Raw genomic sequence first — 19,246 nt, 5'->3', positions numbered from 1 at the left:
ACCACACATATTTTCCTAAATTTTTTGTTCACTAAAGAATTTTATTCTCAACATGACAGACTGCCATTGGGGCCACCAATTAGTGCCGTCCTAGCTAACATATGTACACAGTACAAAAATGAACATTTCCTACACACACAAATCCCTACTCAACACGGAACAACAAAAAACACAAACAATGACCACACGCAAGACACAACAGACTAACAACACACACACAAAACGAAATGGTACATACTAATCTACAATAACAAAACTGTTCACAAAATAGGTAACATATTAAAGAAACAAGTCCTCCAAAGGAGGATTCAGGACAGAGACCACAATACAGAAAAAATTCAGAACACAAGAAACACCCACCGATAAATTTAGCTGGTCCTCACATGCAACATGTACATGGAGAAACTTCAAAACCTAGATATTCAGAGCATCTCAGAACTTTAAAAAGCAACAGCTCCCATAGGACATTTGCTGACCACATCACCACCCAACTACAATAGAAACAGACTTGTTGTTGTTGTCTTCAGTCCTGAGACTGGTTTGCTGCAGCTCTCCATGCTACTCTATCCTGTGCAAGCTGCTTCATCTCCCAGTACCTACTACAACCTACATCCTTCTGAATCTGCTTAGTGTACTCATCTCTCGGTCTCCCTCTACGATTTTTACCCTCCACACTGCCCTCCAATGCTAAATTTGTGATCCCTTGATGCCTCAAAACATGTCCTACCAACCGATCCCTTCTTCTAGTCAAGTTGTGCCACAAACATCTCTTCTCCCCAATCCTATTCAATACCTCCTCATTAGTTACGTGATCTATCCACCTTATCTTCAGTATTCTTCTGTAGCACCACATTTCGAAAGCTTCTATTCTCTTCTTGTCCAAACTAGTTATCGTCCATGTTTCACTTCCATACATGGCTACACTCCAAACATATATTTTCAGAAATGACTTCCTGACACTTAAATCTATATTCGATGTTAACAAATTTCTCTTCTTCAGAAACGCTTTCCTTGCCATTGGCAGTCTACATTTTATATCCTCTCTACTTCGACCATCATCAGATATTTTACTTCCTAAATAGCAAAACTCCTTTACTATTTTAAGTGTCTCATTTCCTAATCTAATTCCCTCAGCATCACCCGATTTAATTTGACTACATTCCATTATCCTCGTTTTGCTTTTGTTGATGTTCATCTTATATCCTCCTTTCAAGACACTGTCCATTCCGTTCAACTGCTCTTCCAAGTCCTTTGCCGTCTCTGACAGAATTACAATGTCATCGGCGAACCTCAAAGTTTTTACTTCATCTCCACGAATTTTAATACCTACTCCAAATTTTTCTTTTGTTTCCTTTACTGCTTGCTCAATATACAGATTGAATAACATCGGGGAGAGGCTACAACCCTGTATCACTCCTTTCCCAACTACTGCTTCCCTTTCATGCCCCTCGACTCTTATGACTGCAATCTGGTTTCTGTACAAATTGTAAATAGCCTTTCGCTCCCTGTATTTTACCCCTGCCACCTTTAGAATTTGAAAAAGAGTATTCCAGTCAACATTGTCAAAAGCTTTCTCTAAGTCTACAAATGCTAGAAACGTAGGTTTGCCTTTTCTTAATCTTTCTTCTAAGATAAGTCGTAAGGTCAGTATTGCCTCACGTGTTCCAACATTTCGACGGAATCCAAACTGATCCTCCCCGAGGTCCGCATCTACCAGTTTTTCCATTCGTCTGTAAAGAATTCGCGTTAGTATTTTGCAGCTGTGACTTATTAAACTGATAGTTTGGTAATTTTCACATCTGTCAGCACCTGCTTTCTTTGGGATTGGAATTATTATATTCTTCTTGAAGTCTGAGGGTATTTTGCCTGTCTCATACATCTTGCTCACCAGTTGGTAGAGTTTTGTCATGACTGGCTCTCCCAAGGCCGTCAGTAGTTCTAATGGAATGTTGTCTACTCCGGGGGCCTTGTTTCGACTCAGGTCTTTCAGTGCTCTGTCAAACTCTTCACGCAGTATCGTATCTACCATTTCGTCTTCATCTACATCCTCTTCCATTTCCATAATATTGTCCTCAAGTACATCACCCTTGTATAAACCTATATACTCCGACCACCTTTCTGCCTTCCCTTCTTTGCTTAGAACTGGGTTGCCATCTGAGCTCTTGATATTCATACACGTGGTTCTCTTCTCTCCAAAGGTCTCTTTAATTTTCCTGTAGGCAGTATCTATCTTACCCCTAGTGAGATAAGCTTCTACATCGTTACATTTGTCCTCTAGCCATCCCTGTTTAGCCATTTTGCACTTCCTGTCGATCTCATTTTTGAGACGTTTGTATTCCTTTTTGCCTGCTTCATTTACTACATTTTTATATTTTCTCCTTTCATCAATTAAATTCAATATTTCTTCTGTTACCCAAGGATTTCTAGCAGACCTCGTCTTTTTACCTACTTTATCCTCTGCTGCCCTCACTACTTCATCCCTCAGAGCTACCCATTCTTCTTCTACTGTATTTCTTTCCCCTATTCCTGTCAATTGTTCCCTTATGCTCTCCCTGAAACTCTGTACAACCTCTGGTTCTTTCAGTTTATCCAGGTCCCATCTCCTTAATTTCCCACATTTTTGCAGTTTCTTCAGTTTTAATCTACAGGTCATAACCAATAGATTGTGGTCTTACAATTTAAAACCTGGTTCCTAAATCTCTGTCTTACCATTATAAAATCTATCTGATACCTTTTAGTATCTCCAGGGTTCTTCCACGTATACAACCTTCTTTCATGATTCTTAAACCAAGTGTTACCTATGATTAAGTTGTGCTCTGTACAAAATTCTACTAGGCGGCTTCCTCTTTCATTTCTTAGCCCCAATCCATATTCCCCTACTATGTTTCCTTCTCTCCCTTTTCCTACACTCGAATTCCAGTCACCCATTACTATTAAATTTTCGTCTCCCTTCACTATCTGAATAATTTCTTTTATTTCATCGTACATTTCTTCAATTTCTTCGTCATCTGCGGAGCTAGTTGGCATATAAACTTGTACTACTGTAGTAGGTGTGGGCTTCGTATCTATCTTGGCCACAATAATGCGTTCACTATGCTGTTTGTAGTAGCTTACTCGTATTCCTATTTTCCTATTCATTATTAAACATACTCCTGCATTACCCCTATTTGATTTTGTGTTTATAACCCTGTAGTCACCTGACCAGAAGTCTTGTTCCTCCTGCCACCAAACTTCACTAATTCCCACTATATCTAACTTTAACCTATCCATTTCCCTTTTTAAATTTTCTAACCTACCTGCCCGATTAAGGGATCTGACATTCCACGCTCCGATCTGTAGAACGCCAGTTTTCTTTCTCCTGATAACGACATCCTCCTGAGTAGTCCCCGCCCGGAGATCCGTATGGGGGACTATTTTACCTCCGGAATATTTTACCCAAGAGGATGCCATCATCATTTAATCATACAGTAAAGCTGCATGTCCTCGGGAAAAATTACGGCTGTAGTTTCCCCTTGCTTTCAGCCATTCGCAGTACCAGCACAGCTAGGCCGTTTTGGTTAATGTTGCAAGGCCAGATCAGTCAATCATCCAGACTGTTGCCCCTGCAACTACTGAAAAGGCTGCTGCCCCTCTTCGGAAACCACACGTTTGTCTGGCCTCTCAACAGATACCCCTCCGTTGTGGTTGCACCTACGGTACGGCCATCTGTATCTCTGAGGCACGCAAGCCTCCCCACCAACGGCAAGGTCCATGGTTCATGGGGGGGGGGGGGAGAGACTTAAGAGTATTAAAACCCAGCCACAGGCTATACAGCAAACTGACTATTGAGGAAAACTTCCACATACAAAAAGCCACAGCAGATGAAAAACTGGTCATAAATGAACACAGTACACTCTGCAAGGGCACATTATTTAACACTGAAAGGAACTTTACAAAAAAACAGACAACTGAGATAAAGTCAAACCCCTCCACACACACACACGAAAAATGGATACACTGCACTCTGCAAAGCAAAGACTCACCATTTACACACAAAAGACAACACAAACAGCTAAGAAGCGTACAGAAAACACACACACAAAGACAAAATATGAGCAGAATTCAAATTTGGCGCCAAACTGTCTGGTGAACAACTGGGCTGGGACACACAGCAACTACAACTACACTCCTCGAAATTGAAATAAGAACACCGTGAATTCATTGTCCCAGGAAGGGGAAACTTTATTGACACATTCCTGGGGTCAGATACATCACATGATCACACTGACAGAACCACAGGCACATAGTACAGTGTATATCCACCTTTCGCAGCAATGCAGGCTGCTATTCTCCCATGGAGACGATCGTAGAGATGCTGGATGTAGTCCTGTGGAACGGCTTGCCATGCCATTTCCACCTGGTGCCTCAGTTGGACCAGCGTTCGTGCTGGACGTGCAGACCGCGTGAGACGACGCTTCATCCAGTCCCAAACATGCTCAATGGGGGACAGATCCGGAGATCTTGCTGGCCAGGGTAGTTGACTTACACCTTCTAGAGCACGTTGAGTGGCACGGGATACATGCGGACGTGCATTGACCTGTTGGAAGAGCAAGTTCCCTTGCCGGTCTAGGAATGGTAGAACGATGGGTTCGATGACGGTTTGGATGTACCGTGCACTATTCAGTGTCCCCTCGACGATCACCAGGGGTGTACGGCCAGTGTAGGAGATCGCTCCCCACACCATGATGCCGGGTGTTGGCCCTGTGTGCCTCGGTCGTATGCAGTCCTGATTGTGGCGCTCACCTGCACGGCGCCAAACACGCATACGACCATCATTGGCACCAAGGCAGAAGCGACTCTCATCGCTGAAGACGACACGTCTCCATTCGTCCCTCCATTCACGCCTGTTGCGACACCACTGGAGGCGGGCTGCACGATGTTGGGGCGTGAGCGGAAGACAGCCTAACGGTGTGCGGGACCGTAGCCCAGCTTCATGGAGACGGTTGCGAATGGTCCTCGCCGATACCCCAGGAGCAACAGTGTCCCTAATTTGCTGGGAAGTGGCGGTGCGGTCCCCTACGGCACTGCGTAGGATCCTACGGTCTTGGCGTGCATCCGTGCGTTGCTGCAGTCCGGTTGCAGGTCGACGGGCACGTGCACCTTCCGCCGACCACTGGCGACAACAACGATGTACTGTGGAGACCTCACGCCCCACGTGTTGAGCAATTCGGTGGTATGTCCACCCGGCCTCCCACATGCCCACTATACGCCCTCGCTCAAAGTCCGTCAACTGCACATACGGTTCACGTCCACGCTGTCGCGGCATGCTACCAGTGTTAAAGACTGCGGTGGAGCTCCGTATGCCACGGCAAACTGGCTGACACTGACGGCGGCGGTGCACAAATGCTGCGCAGCTAGCGCCATTCGACGGCCAACACCGCGGTTCCTGGTGTGTCCGCTGTGCCGTGCGTGTGATCATTGCTTGTACAGCCCTCTCGCAGTGTCCGGAGCAAGTATGGTGGGTCTGACACACCGGTGTCAATGTGTTCTTTTTTCTATTTCCAGGAGTGTATATTGTGTTTTGGTGAAATGCAAATTATTTTCAGGATGTTATTTGGGAAAATAAGTGTGATATTTATGTGTGCATCACGACACGTCACCACAATCCTGGGAAAAAATGGCTTGCCACATGAAGACGTAAGTAGCTATGAAGAAGCCTCATGCAGACCTGCAAGTTTATAGCTGCTGAGGAAGCTTTACGCAGATATATGGTAAGAAAGGGCAAGGAAGCAAATTATAAGTGAAGTGTAGGAAGAGTAGTCCTCTATCGATTTCTAATACCTGCTAAGGAAGTTGTACACAGACACATGTTAAGAAGGGATAGGGCAAGCGAAGTAGCTGCTGAGGAACTTGTACACACACAATTCCATGTTCCGACAGAGATATGATATGAGGAAATGGACAGTACACAATCACTGAAGCGTAGGACGCGTAGCCTCATACTGATCTACAAGTGTTCAACATCAAGCTCCTCCTTCATTTTGGTGGCAGCCAATGAGAAAGTCCAGTAAACTACCTGTCTCGATATGTTAGACTGAGAGGCTTTGAGCTGCCAACATGCAGATGTTATCACTGTCTTTGAGAGGCAGAGACCTGCTGGCTTCTACTCGGTGGTCTCCTTCTTAGAAGAAGTCAGCAGATCACTGGCAAGATAATTTTCAGACAAAATTCCATGTTCTGACAGAGAATGTAACTGCCCACTTCTTCTCCTGGAATGGTCCAGACTCCTTTGTGAGGCAGGGAAACAGCCTCTTCTGGGAAGGTATCGGTATCGTCTTCGACAGGGAAATGTTTTGCTCTATTTCGGACAAAGTTACAAGTTCCCGCACGAGACGAAGTCCTGTAAGCTTATAGTGGATGGTCTGGAAACCTTCGTGAGCATACCTGTTCATAGAAAGAGCTGGTAGGTTTCTATTGCTCTGACAATAAGTTGCAATGTTTCAGACAAAGCTTCCAGTTCTCATAGAAGCCACAGTTCTGTCAGCTTCTATCCAGCAGTCCTGGCCCCATTATCCTTCTTGAAAATAGGTAGCCTCTGACAGTGATATATTTTGTTCTGTTTCAGACAAAGCTACACGTCCCATTTTCCCTGGTATGCTCGAAAACATATCTGGGAACACTGATGATAAGTCGTCTATTGTTAAGGCAGCCTCACTCCTTCTGGGAGTCCGGGAAGGTTGTCGAGAGAAACATGACATTTGCTGGATAATTTGTAATAAGCAGTCGTCTGAACCAGTGGCGGTGAGGGACGCAAACGCACACACACACACTCGAGCTGGGACAATTCAAGCTATTTGCACTGTGAGCAGCTAACGTGACAAAAGGCTCAAACAGGTACCACATGACGTACTGAAGTGGGCCGATACAATAGCCAGCACACCAGCTATCCCTGGCTGCACACGGGCTGCACGCTAGTCCAGTTATCACCCGCGGGAGCGCGCCACAGACGACGTGCCAGCTGGCACAACAGTGTTAGTCGAACAACAGATACCGTGGCGGCAGGAGCACGAGGGGCCGCCAGCAGCGGCACATGATCTATGTAGATCTGCAGGCAGTAGCTGTTTCGTGTATTGCATCACAGGGGTTTTACCAAAGTTATTTAACCACTATGTCTTCACGATATGACGATTAGGAGTGGTGAGCGATTTTTCTTTTCCAGACATTCTATTTTGTATGGATAGAACAGTTCATGGTTTCGTTGTACTATCTTTTTTTGCATGGTATTTGGTTTTGTTGTGTGACCATTCCATCGAAGATTTTAGAAGTGTGTGGATGTGTGTTTTTACAGCTCTACAGAGGAAGCAAGCAGTGTGTTATTAGTAAAGATGTTTCTTTTTGTAGAATTGTTTTTTCGGTTGTTTTTCTGTATGCAGCCAGAAGTTTTTCGTGATATGCTGTGGAAAGCATTTTCCGATGTGGAGGCGAGATCATGCTTTTCTTTCAGTTATAGGTCTTTGAGCCTTTTCCTATGTGTGGACGATTGATTTCTCGTGAAAGTGTTTTCTATCCTCCCTGCAGTTTTCAGCAGATGTGTTTATTTGAATTTCAAGCAGCACAGTTGCAGGGTACTTTCCAGTTAGATTTCGTCACCAAAATTTAGGAAATTCTTCCAATGGGATAACACACATGTAACTAAATAACACAATTTCCAAAACAATCCTTACATCGTGCCTCTCCAGCAGAACAGCACGGACTTAGTCATTTTCCTGTCAATTCACAAGCCAGGGAGGAGTGGTAAAAGAGGGAAGAGAGGGGGGCGAAGTGGGGGAGGTTAAGTGGTGGTGGTGATGTCCGCAATTTGTTGTTGCCACATCTAACCCCTATGGAGAAGGGGTGGGGGCACCACACACGTGAGGTACCTTATTGAATAAATTAAAACTGTCACACCATCCCCCATTATCATACTTTTTGTCTGCTCTATCGTCTTCTCAATCATGGCACTCTTATTTATCTTCAACTCTTACGCTGTTATTCAAAAAGCACTGCAGAAATCCCTTCTCAACCAAATAAAATCCTCTCTGTACCATCTCTAAATGATTTTCTGTATGATATTACAAAATGAATTTTCAAAGAATAAATAATCAAAATGCATCTGTGAATACATTATGTCATCCTACATAAGCAAACTGACTAAATAAAATTCCAAACACTGAGTGATAGCGTTCAGTAATAATGATACTGTCTGACGAGAAATACCTAAACTAAACCTGATATTAATTTTGAAATGTATAACATAACTATGAATGATCGTATTGTCATGATTGTGATATAAAACTGCCCTAACAAATTTTCATGGATTACCTGTGGCAATGGAAATACTGCACTGCTCGTGGTGGTGAAGACAAAACAAATGCAGCACACTAGCGAACCAAATAAATAAAATAAAATCGTTGTGCAATGCAAGAACATGCAACTGTTCCAAGCAAACATTAAGTTTTACCCACTGTGTTGTGCAGAGTGAAATGCCTCAGAACAGTATTAAAAATTTAAATTTTCGTGAGGAGACAGTGGAGGATGTTACATTTACTAAATTACTGAAAAGAGAATAACATTCAAAAACTACACTGAAACGCTAATTTCTTCCTTAACAATTACAATCATCTTTATAAAAGTTATTTCTTTTAAAAAATATGACTCTGCCATCAAATAAGTTAATAGATAGGTAAAGGAGAAGTAAATCAATAACTTCTGAGTGCAAGCCATGTAAACAGATTACTTCGTTTAATCACATCTTAGTTACTGAACTAACTAACCCAAGTAAATAAAGGAGAATCCCACCAAAATTTACCCTCATAAATTATGCCCCAAAAAAAAATACTGTGATATTATCTGAGAAACGTCATTCTCAAACCAGTCTTTACCAAATCATATTTCCAGAAATCAACAACTTCTGCTTCTTTATCTCTGTTCTCTGCTAACAGTTCTCATATTGCGCAGTAGTGTGAAGAATACCTGACTCCCTCACTTACTTCTTACAGCTACTGCTACTGCTACTGCCTACCAAAAATCACATTGCTTGTAGTCAGAACCATCGATTATTGAACACTTCTGTTTGAAAAATAACCAGAGTACAGATGTGAAGGATGACATATCGAAACGCAATAGACCTCACATTACATTCTTTGAAAACCAAAAATTAACTAGAAGTCTTACATTACCTCATCCCTCCTTCACCGGTTAGAATTTGGCAGCAAGTTACTTGCAAATAGCAAGCAATACACAATATTTTTTTTAAATCATAAAAAGGAGCGAAAAGAATATTTACAGTGAAAGTCTAAACAAAAATGAAATATCCTTGTCAAGTAAGAAAAAATTATTTCATTTCGAACACATAATACAGTAGTCATGAAATTAAGCCTTTGATCACATGGGTTACATGTAGGGCAAACTCAGCTAATTTCTCAGTATTAAGGTTTTTTGCCTCTAGTATTTAAAAGAAATATATTAAAAATGGAATTTTTGTATCAAATGATAAGTAAAAGTGGTATAATCCGATGGTATAAATGGTAAATATTGACAGTTAAATTCCAGATACAAAAAGCTTTCTTAAAAATAGTGCTAATTTACTGTATTAATAAGAACTCAGGCAATTTTGCAACACTACTCAGGTACTTTAGCAGTAGCAGTTACAATTCTAAATAATACTTCTGTGTCATCAGAATATGATTTAATGTAACCAAACACATCGGCACTTGACGTTTACTGTGTTTACTATTACTAAATTATTATAAGGAATGTAATCAAGGATAATATAATTAATTAATTACATACTTTAACATAAAACAGAATAATAAAATAAACAAATTTGGTTACTGTAGTCACGCAAAATCTTAAAATCGGAAATGTAATTGAAGTTAGTTCTTAAAAATCAGAAATGTGATTCACGTTAATCAGAATCAGCCTCAGTGTATAAACAGCGTGTGAACTGAGCACAATACGTCTTCAGCCTTTGGCAAGACAGATGAAACCAACACCTGCACTTCAAACAACAATTCCACACTTGGTCATCATTATCATCTTCATAATTTCCACCACATGACGAACACATGTTGTCAACCTTCCCTACATTTCTTATCAATCTTCTCGATACAGGCATACATCGTCTCATTGAAGGAACTACTTGTGCGCACACTTGCTGTTTCCCCATTCTAGCTTTTGAGGTGCTTACTTTTCCTTGTTTCCTCTCTGCCGGAACATTCCCCTTTGATATGGAATTTTCTCTGTCTGCTTCCTTTTCTTCAGAGGTCATGCCTTCATCAGCAATAACTCTGGTTAAAGTAGCTGCATGTTTCCTTTTTCTCCATGATTTTATGGAATTTGGTAGAGGCATGTTAATTTCCTCATGGATATTTTCAGTTTGATCTGCTGACTCTTCTGTCTCAGATGGCACATTATCTAAAGCTTCTTTTTGCTCTGCTGATACGTATCCATCTACTGTTCTTTCAGGTAACTCTACTTGCCCAGCATTAAAGGTCTCATGAACTTAGGAAACCTTCAATGCGATATCCAGAATGGCGTCTCTATTCATGGGATATATTCCAGTTTTAGAAAACCCACTCTTGATGGTGGCCAGAGCTATAGTTTCATCCATGGATTTCTTGAACAGATGGCTAAAATCCGTCCTTGTAAGCATGTAACCACAAGTTTTCATAAAGTCTCTCACATTCCTTTTCCAAGTCATTTTTAGAGGACCAAACATGGTCAGATTGTATGGCTGTAAGATCTGAGTGGTGTGTGATGGAAAGGTAACGAAAATAATGTCATTTTCTTGTCTGAATTTAGAGTTTCTGGAAAGACATGGCTAGAATGTGAGTCCATCGACAGCAGAACAGGACAAGCAGGAGGAATGCGGTTAATAAAGTGCTTCAAGAACTCCAAGAAAATTTCCGAATTTATTCAGCCATTTTTTAACATTGTTACCTGGCTCAATGGAATAGCATTTTCCTTCAAGATATCGGTGACACGAATCCCCTAGAAAATAAACACAAGAGGCGCTGTTTGTCCCTTAGATCTGGCAGCAATCACAACTGTTGTGGTCTGCCCCTTTTCAGCAGTTGTCTGTTGGTGGACTCGCTCCGCTCCTTTCGGTGAAACAATTTTTCTCGGCTTATTCACCATTGATAATCCCGTTCCATCTAGATTCCAAATTAGATTTGACTTCGTCGTGAGCCTCGTTTTCTCATACACAGTATTTAGCACGTCATAAAAATCGTTCAAATTAAAACGATTCGAAGCTGTCTCCTGTGATATGATAGATTTTCTGGCTGACGTAAACTTAAGTCATATCGTTTCTTAAATGAACTCCACCAGTCCCATCTTGCCTTGTCTCTTTCTTCCCCAAATGGGTTGCCTTGAGGTCTCTTTGATGCTAATTTGTGAGTGTAATAACGCATATCACTCGCCTGCTATCCGAAACCCAGTTCTTGCATTTCAATTGCATACTTCACCAATTTAGTTTCCTCTCCCTTTGTGAAAAAGAAGGGGCCCCCCTTTTTCACGAAAGCAAAGTCCGCAGGATCGGCGCAGACTCTTAGTCAGCCATCCATTAATACCCTTCGTACAGCTTCTTTCAAATCCTTTCTGCTGTAATGTTCTGCATATTTGCCTCTAGGTTTAGACATCTGTAACAAATTAAATCGATAAATACCTTAAGCCTTCCTTTACGAATGTCAGTATTGCATTCAAGTCAAGAAAGCACTTTAATTCGGCATAACAACACGTAAAATACGTTCTTTTATTTGATTCACGCGCTTCTAATACTGCTATACGCGCCCGCCAGCGGCACCAAATCATTAAGAAATTCAATACCGGCAAAAGTGAATTTCGAGCTAACTATTGGTGTCAAAATGGTGAACAAGACCTTAAATTAAATAGAGGACTGTGAACAAACCATCAATAAATGTCTTATACTTCACATTATGTCGGCAGTATCGATGAAAAACCAGAAAGCTGTCGCCGAACACGTGTTACACTGAAAATATTCTCAATCACACTGGAGAAAGTTCAACTACAGCCACAAGAATGCGCTACGGTATCTGTTTTCTCTACCGCACATTGCTGATAGGTGCTGCCATCTATGGTGCAATGTTCGTACTTTAAATCAGCTCGTACAGTTTTGCAATGAAAAGCTATGTATGGAACTGCGAAATAAGTCGAACTGCGAAATTTGCCGAGTTTGCCCTACGTAAAGTATGACCTTACCAATAAATATCTGAGTAAAGCAAAAATCGTAGTATATCGTGAACTCTACGTAACAAGGTAAATAAAGGACCTGTTCTGCTCAGGGAGAAAAATAAAAGTCCATCACAAGTTGTCACACATGAGACCCACCACTAGGCACTAAAGTCCCCCACAATTTTACGATCAAGAGTGAAGTCAGTAGAAAGTTCTGAGCCAGGGCACACTCAGAAAGGCATTATGTGATATGTCCTGCACCGATAACTCATCTAGCATCTTCTTTGAAATAACACTGATTGGCAAATCACATGGCAAACTCAGGAAGGCAGTTATGTGATATGTCCTCAAGTGACAACCCATCTAGCATCTTCTTTGAAGCAATGCTGATTGGCACATGATATGTAACATTGGCGTATAAAACAACGCATATTTTTAGCAGGTATGGACCCAGCAAGAAAGGTGGAATGAATTCATTAGTTGCATATCACAAATCCATTGTTTTTAATGATGCATCTGCTGATGGCTCATTTATAGCATAAGACAAGTACTGCACTTTATAATGGCATGAAAGCCCAGTTCCTTTCTGCTGATAGCACCGCACATCATATGTATGTACTAAAACCTTATTGCCCAATTCATTTGTAGTCATGGCCACAGTATAAAGTTGGCATCACTAATGTCCATCTTCCCTTCAACAAGTGTGCATGTGCTTTGGTGATACTAATTATCTCCCTCACAAAGTCCAACAAAACTGACATGAAACATAATAGAACATACTTTACAACCTACAATTGTGTAAGCTGTATAAGGCAAAATAAAATGTTTGAAATATCAGAAGTTAAATTTATGATAACAAATGTAGCTACACAGATATAACCAACTTTCTCAAAAAATGGTTGAAATGGCTCTGAGCACTATGGGACTTAGCATCTGTGGTCATCAGTCCCCTACAACTTAAAACTACTTAAACCTAACTAACCTAAGGATATCACACACATCCATGCCCGAGGCAGGATTCGAACCTGCGACCGTAGCGGTCATGCGGTTCCAGACTGAAGCGCCTAGAACAGCACGGCCACACTGACCAGCCCAATTTTCTCACAAAAACTTCATACAACAATCATTCATAAGGAACTAATGTAAAGCTGCACATGCAGTGTACTCATGATAGGAGAAAAATGATATTCCTAGAAATTATAAGGATAGAACGTTTCGAATGTTACAAAACAAATGACAAAAGAAAAATACAGGTTGCAGTAAACATCAAAATTGTTATGCATTAATAACTAGGGCTACAAAAGACCAAAAGAAATAATATTTGTGTACACATGCCTACGATGCCACTATTTTATCAAGCTACACACAAAACACAAGCCATTACTAAGTTACTACAGAGATATATAAGGACACGCAAAACATTAACTACAAACTCATCTGAGGAAACGAAATCAGTGAGCTATGGACACATATTAGGAAAGAAACAACTCCCGTTAGTCTAATTAAAGAAGAGTTTATTAAATGCATCACAGAATTAGCTGCAAGAGAAATGCCATTAGAAAGTCATTAGGCACCCGTCAGTTACAAAAAAAATCTTTGAATTGCATCCTATACTAACAAAGCAAATGGCAAAAAGATTAATTCAAGTGGTAACGTAACTTACTAATTAAATAATGTTACAAAGGACCTAGTTTGTTGCCTTACCTTCAGCATTGTTGTTTAAGGAGAATCAGAATACAAACGAAAGACGACTTAAGTGAAGGGAGCAGTAAAAAGAAACAAACACAAATGAAGTAACAGACATTTCCTTGTATTGCGCCACCTTTATGATTTCTCATGACTTTACCAAATCGTTATCACCTTTCTCCTCATTTTGCTTTAACCATAGCGTCATATAACTTTAGTTTCATACATTGACCATTACAAAATAACATCTTTATATCCTTACCTGGTTTCCTCTGTCAAAATGCCACATAACGTTTGGTCAAGTAACATCTTTACTTCATTTGCATATTTCTCGACTATTAATATTTTTCAGTACCACACACTATTCATTAACCTTATAGAATTCTTCTTGGTTCTTCAAAACCACCAACAATGCAAACAGTTGGAAAAATCTAAATACATACAATCAGCCTATACCGATTTTATCTTACTTCCTCAAAACTACCAGCATTACAACACAGCTAGAATAGCTGAGTACATAAAATCCATCAAATACTAAATTTCTCAGGTGCACTGAGTAAAATGAAAGTTATCTTCTTCCTGCCTGATCTTTATTCAGGCTTATGCTGCCATATATTATAATTTACCTTAATTCACTATGTCCCTAAACCTCATTTTAATTAAATATTATTGGTTCTATAAGGCTGAAAAGAATAACCAGAAGCAGACATCTGTACATAAAGTCCGTTTACAACATTAAAATTTAAACTCTGCCATGGCAGAAAAAATTTATTTTACAAGAAAAATGCAAAGTATCGCTTATTTTACAAGAAAAAAAGGAAATGTATTCTGTATCTTCATTGTTTTTCTTCCCTGTACAAGTCTTAAAATTCCCTTTATGAGTTACTTCCATCATGTGAGTACCATTATTTGTTTCTGCGCAGCATAAATACATATTTTACTTTAAATTTCGTTGGAGTTTACATATCTTTAACATACAAAAAAGACCATTAAATTCACATAAAAGTACTTTCAACAAACATATAATTCACTATATTACAATACAATATGTCTGGATAAGAATACATAAGTAAAAAGTATAGCAAAGCTAATTCCCTCGTCAAAAATGGGCAGTTGTATGGAAGAATCTAGCTATGTAGAACTATACAGAAAATGAAAAATGACCATCAGTTGTTTACAGCAAATCACGTTAAGTTTTTTTTTTCCAAAACATATAAACTGTTCTGTCACGAAACGCTTGTAATTGAAATTGTCATTCTTGTGTGTACTGGTAACCTCTTTGTTACGCCGCACTGGCAGTCTACTAATTTGTCTGCGAGAGAAATTTTGTTCCTAGAATGTTTACCTATGTGTCGTATGTTTCTATGTTCATTTAAACTGTCTGCATAGGAATGGCCAGAATAATTACCATCAATACCTCGATTACATTTTCTTACGATTTCTACGAGCTTACATCATATTTACTTCTATCTGTTTATGATTAACTTTCATCTGACTAGCGGTAAATTGCTTCAAAATTTCAGACTTTGGAGTCTCTGAAACATGAACAGGTAAAACGTCCGAATGAGTGTTTGAGCTGGTCGACAAAATCGTTACATTCGCAATAAGTTAGTCATTTTTCCCCAAAACAGTACCGAACTGTTCTTTTTCTGTTTCTGATTGTAATTTCAGTGCTTGGTTTGGTCACCTGTTTCATGAACACTAACATTGGGCTGCTCATACTGTTCATTTACTTGTAAGATCACGACACTCGGTGTTACGCTATTTATTTTGACTAACAATTCTTCTCTGTTCTGGTGTTGATTTGCTTAAGTATTCAAAATCGTCTCATCTACCTTTTTATTTGATTCTGAATGTGTTTTCATTATTATTTTATGCGGTGTCAATACGATTACTAATGTGCTGAAAGTCATTCCCTTTCCTAATTTGAGGTAGCGAATTCTGTAACTGTGATTTCCTCTCCTCCTGTGACCTATTGTACTCATCCAATGCCATACTCGTCTGTCCCAGTGATCTATTACACTCATCCTGTGACTCATTATAATCATCCTGTAATTTAATAAATGTTTCATGTGACTTTCTTATCGTATCTTTCAGTGACTTATGATACTCTTACTGTTTCTTCATTATCTCTAGCACCAATTTTGCAGTTTGGTAGTCACGATGTCAGTTCGTAAAAAAATGGAAAACAACACAAAAGCTTTTAACTGAACACTGTTCATCAAAAGAATAAATTTCCAGATAATGAATAACTGATAAAATTTCTGAATATGTCAAACACCAAAAATCTGCACAATGGCTCTGTCTGCACACTTGCTTTAAATCAGAATCGTGAAAATTGCACTCAGATGACCAACGAACTCTCACAAAACAGCAAAAATCATGAAAATACAAATGATAGCACATAGAGAAAATTATACAAGGTTCTTACACTAATGTTAGCCAGCAAGCAACATGTAGCCAGATTATTGTAGGAAGTGGTTGTTGTGACTTCATTATCGAGACAGTTCCTCCAAATGGCTACGAAAGTGAGTGAAAATTCCTAGAACCTCGCATCCTAGGCAAAGGGTTTGCCGAGTGTAGTTTGTATAACTGGAGTAAACTAAAATCAGCCGATTTCCTTTCTTCAACTTCTTGTATGTCTGTTTTTAAATCTTGAACAATGCAAGTAATGTACTCGCGAAAAAATTATCTGATAATACGTGTCGCCAAAACTATCTGAAATTGTATAGCTGTGTTTGAACAAACCTCTACCAAAATAATCAGGGAACTTATAACCGTGTGCTAAAGAAACTACCCTGTGAACTTCTGTATTACGCTATCCATTGCACAGCTATACACTGTGGCACGTAATAATACGTGACTTAGCTGCTCCAGCACACAAAACTAACAGCATAAAAAATGCTACATTAAATTACAAATTGAATTTCGAAAGGATAGATAACCAAAATGTTTATGTGAAAACGCTCTGTGGTTCTACATATGCAAATTGACCAAATAAAATTCCAAACACTAAGTGGTACACATGCGAATGTAACACTGCTCTCTAAGAAGGAGACGGTGCAATAGGAAATACAACACCTAAACTAAACCTGATACTAATTTTCAAATGCAACGCTTAACTACGCATGATCCTACAGTCGCCACTGTGAGTTAAAACCGCCCTAAGCAATTGTCATGGCTTACCTTGGACCAGTTCCCACAGGTAGGGGCGGGTGGGGGACGCCTGGCGTTGGCGAGTGAGGGGCGTGGCCTCTCCTACCACGTGACAGAGATTTTGCCCACATAGAGAGGAAAGAAATGCCGTTTCACACAGACACTCTGTGACCAAAATGGTACTGAAACAGAGGATGACAGACTAAAGGCCGAATTACTAAATGTCTTCTTCCAAAGCTGTTTCACAGAGGAAGACTGCACTGTGCTTCCTTCTCTAGATTGTCGCACAGTTGACAAAATGGTAGATATCGAAGTAGACGACAGAGGGATAGAGAAACAATTAAAATCGCTCAAAAGAGGAAAGGCCGCTGGTCCTGATGGGATACCAGTTCGATTTTACACAGAGTACGCGAAGGAACTTGCCCCCCTTCTTGCAGCGGTGTACCGTAGGTCTCTAGAAGAGCGAAGCGTTCCAAAGGATTGGAAAAGGGCACAGGTCATCCCCGTTCTCAAGAAGGGACGTCGAACAGATGTGCAGAACTATAGACCTATATCTCTAACGTCGATCAGTTGTAGAATTTTGGAACACGTATTATGTTCGAGTATAATGTCTTTTCTGGAGACTAGAAATCTACTCTGTAGGAATCAGCATGGGTTTCGAAAAAGACGATCGTGTGAAACCCAGCTCGCGCTATTCGTCCACGAGACTCAGAGGGCCTTAGACACGGGTTCACAGGTAGATGCCGTGTTTCTTGACTTCCGCAAGGCGTTTGACACAGTTCCCCACAGTCGTTTAATGAACAAAGTAAGAGCATACGGACTATCAGATCAATTGTGTGATTGGATTGAGGAGTTCCTAGATAACAGAACGCAGCACGTCATTCTCAATGGAGAGAAGTCTTCCGAAGTAAGAGTGATTTCAGGTGTGCCGCAGGGGAGTGTCATAGGACCGTTGCTATTCACAATATACATAAATGACCTGGTGGATGACATCGGAAGTTCACTGAGGCTTTTTGCAGATGATGCTGTGGTGTATCGAAAGGTTGCATCAATGGAAAATTGTACTGAAATGCAGGAGGATCTGCAGCGAATTGACGCATGGTGCACGGAATGGCAATTGAATCTCAATGTAGCGAAGTGTAATGTGATGCGAATACATAGAAAGATAGGTCCCTTATCATTTAGCTACAAAATAGCAGGTCAGCAACTGGAAGCAGTTAATTCCATAAATTATCTGGGAGTACGCATTAGGAGTGATTTAAAATGGAATGATCATATGAAGTTGATCGTCGGTAAAGCAGATGCCAGACTGAGATTCATTGGAAGAATCCTAAGGAAATGCAATCCGACAACAAAGGAAGTAGGTTACAGTACGCTTGTTCGCCCAATGCTTGAATACTGCTCAGCAGTGTGGGATCCGCACCAGGTAGGGTTGATAGAAGAGATAGAGAAGATCCAACGGAGAGCAGCGCGCTTCGTTACAGGATCATTTAGTAATTGCGAAAGCGTTACGGAGATGATAGATAAACTCCAGTGGAAGACTCTGCAGGAGAGACGCTCAGTAGCTCGGTACGGGCTTTTGTTAAAGTTTCGAGAACATACCTTCACCGAAGAGTCAAGCAGTATATTGCTCCCTCCTACGTATATCTCGCGAAGAGACCATGAGGATAAAATCAGAGAGATTAGAGCCCACACAGAAGCATACCGACAATCCTTCTTTCCACGTACAATACGAGACTGGAATAGAAGGGAGAACCGATAGAGGTACTCAGGGTACCCTCCGCCACACACCGTCAGGTGGCTTGCGGAGTACGGATGTAGATGTAGATGTAGATGTAGATGTAAACTAGAGAGAGCAGTCGTTGCCAATGCCAAGGACAACGGATTCTTCTTGTGCAAGATGGAAACAGAAGATTTCAGGGATCTTACCGCCCTAGACCACAAGTTGCACACAGGCTCCTTCACAATAACTGAGTATATCTGACTACTCATTCCATACGATAAGCCAGTAGGCTGACGGGAAGGAACAGTCATGACATCCAGCAACCGAAGATTTGTCAAAGCCCTCCAAAGAAGTTGAGAGGAGCTGAGGAAAGAAATCTGCCGCTAGATACCAATACAGTTTTCTCTGTCAAGTGTGATACAATTCTGCCAGTATAAAGTACTAATGAGAAAGCCTTACTTGACATGT

The sequence above is a fragment of the Schistocerca gregaria genome, chromosome 5, assembly GCF_023897955.1.
Source record: "Schistocerca gregaria isolate iqSchGreg1 chromosome 5, iqSchGreg1.2, whole genome shotgun sequence".
Taxonomy (NCBI): Eukaryota; Metazoa; Arthropoda; class Insecta; order Orthoptera; family Acrididae; genus Schistocerca; species Schistocerca gregaria.
Note: the sequence above shows the minus strand (reverse complement) of the source record.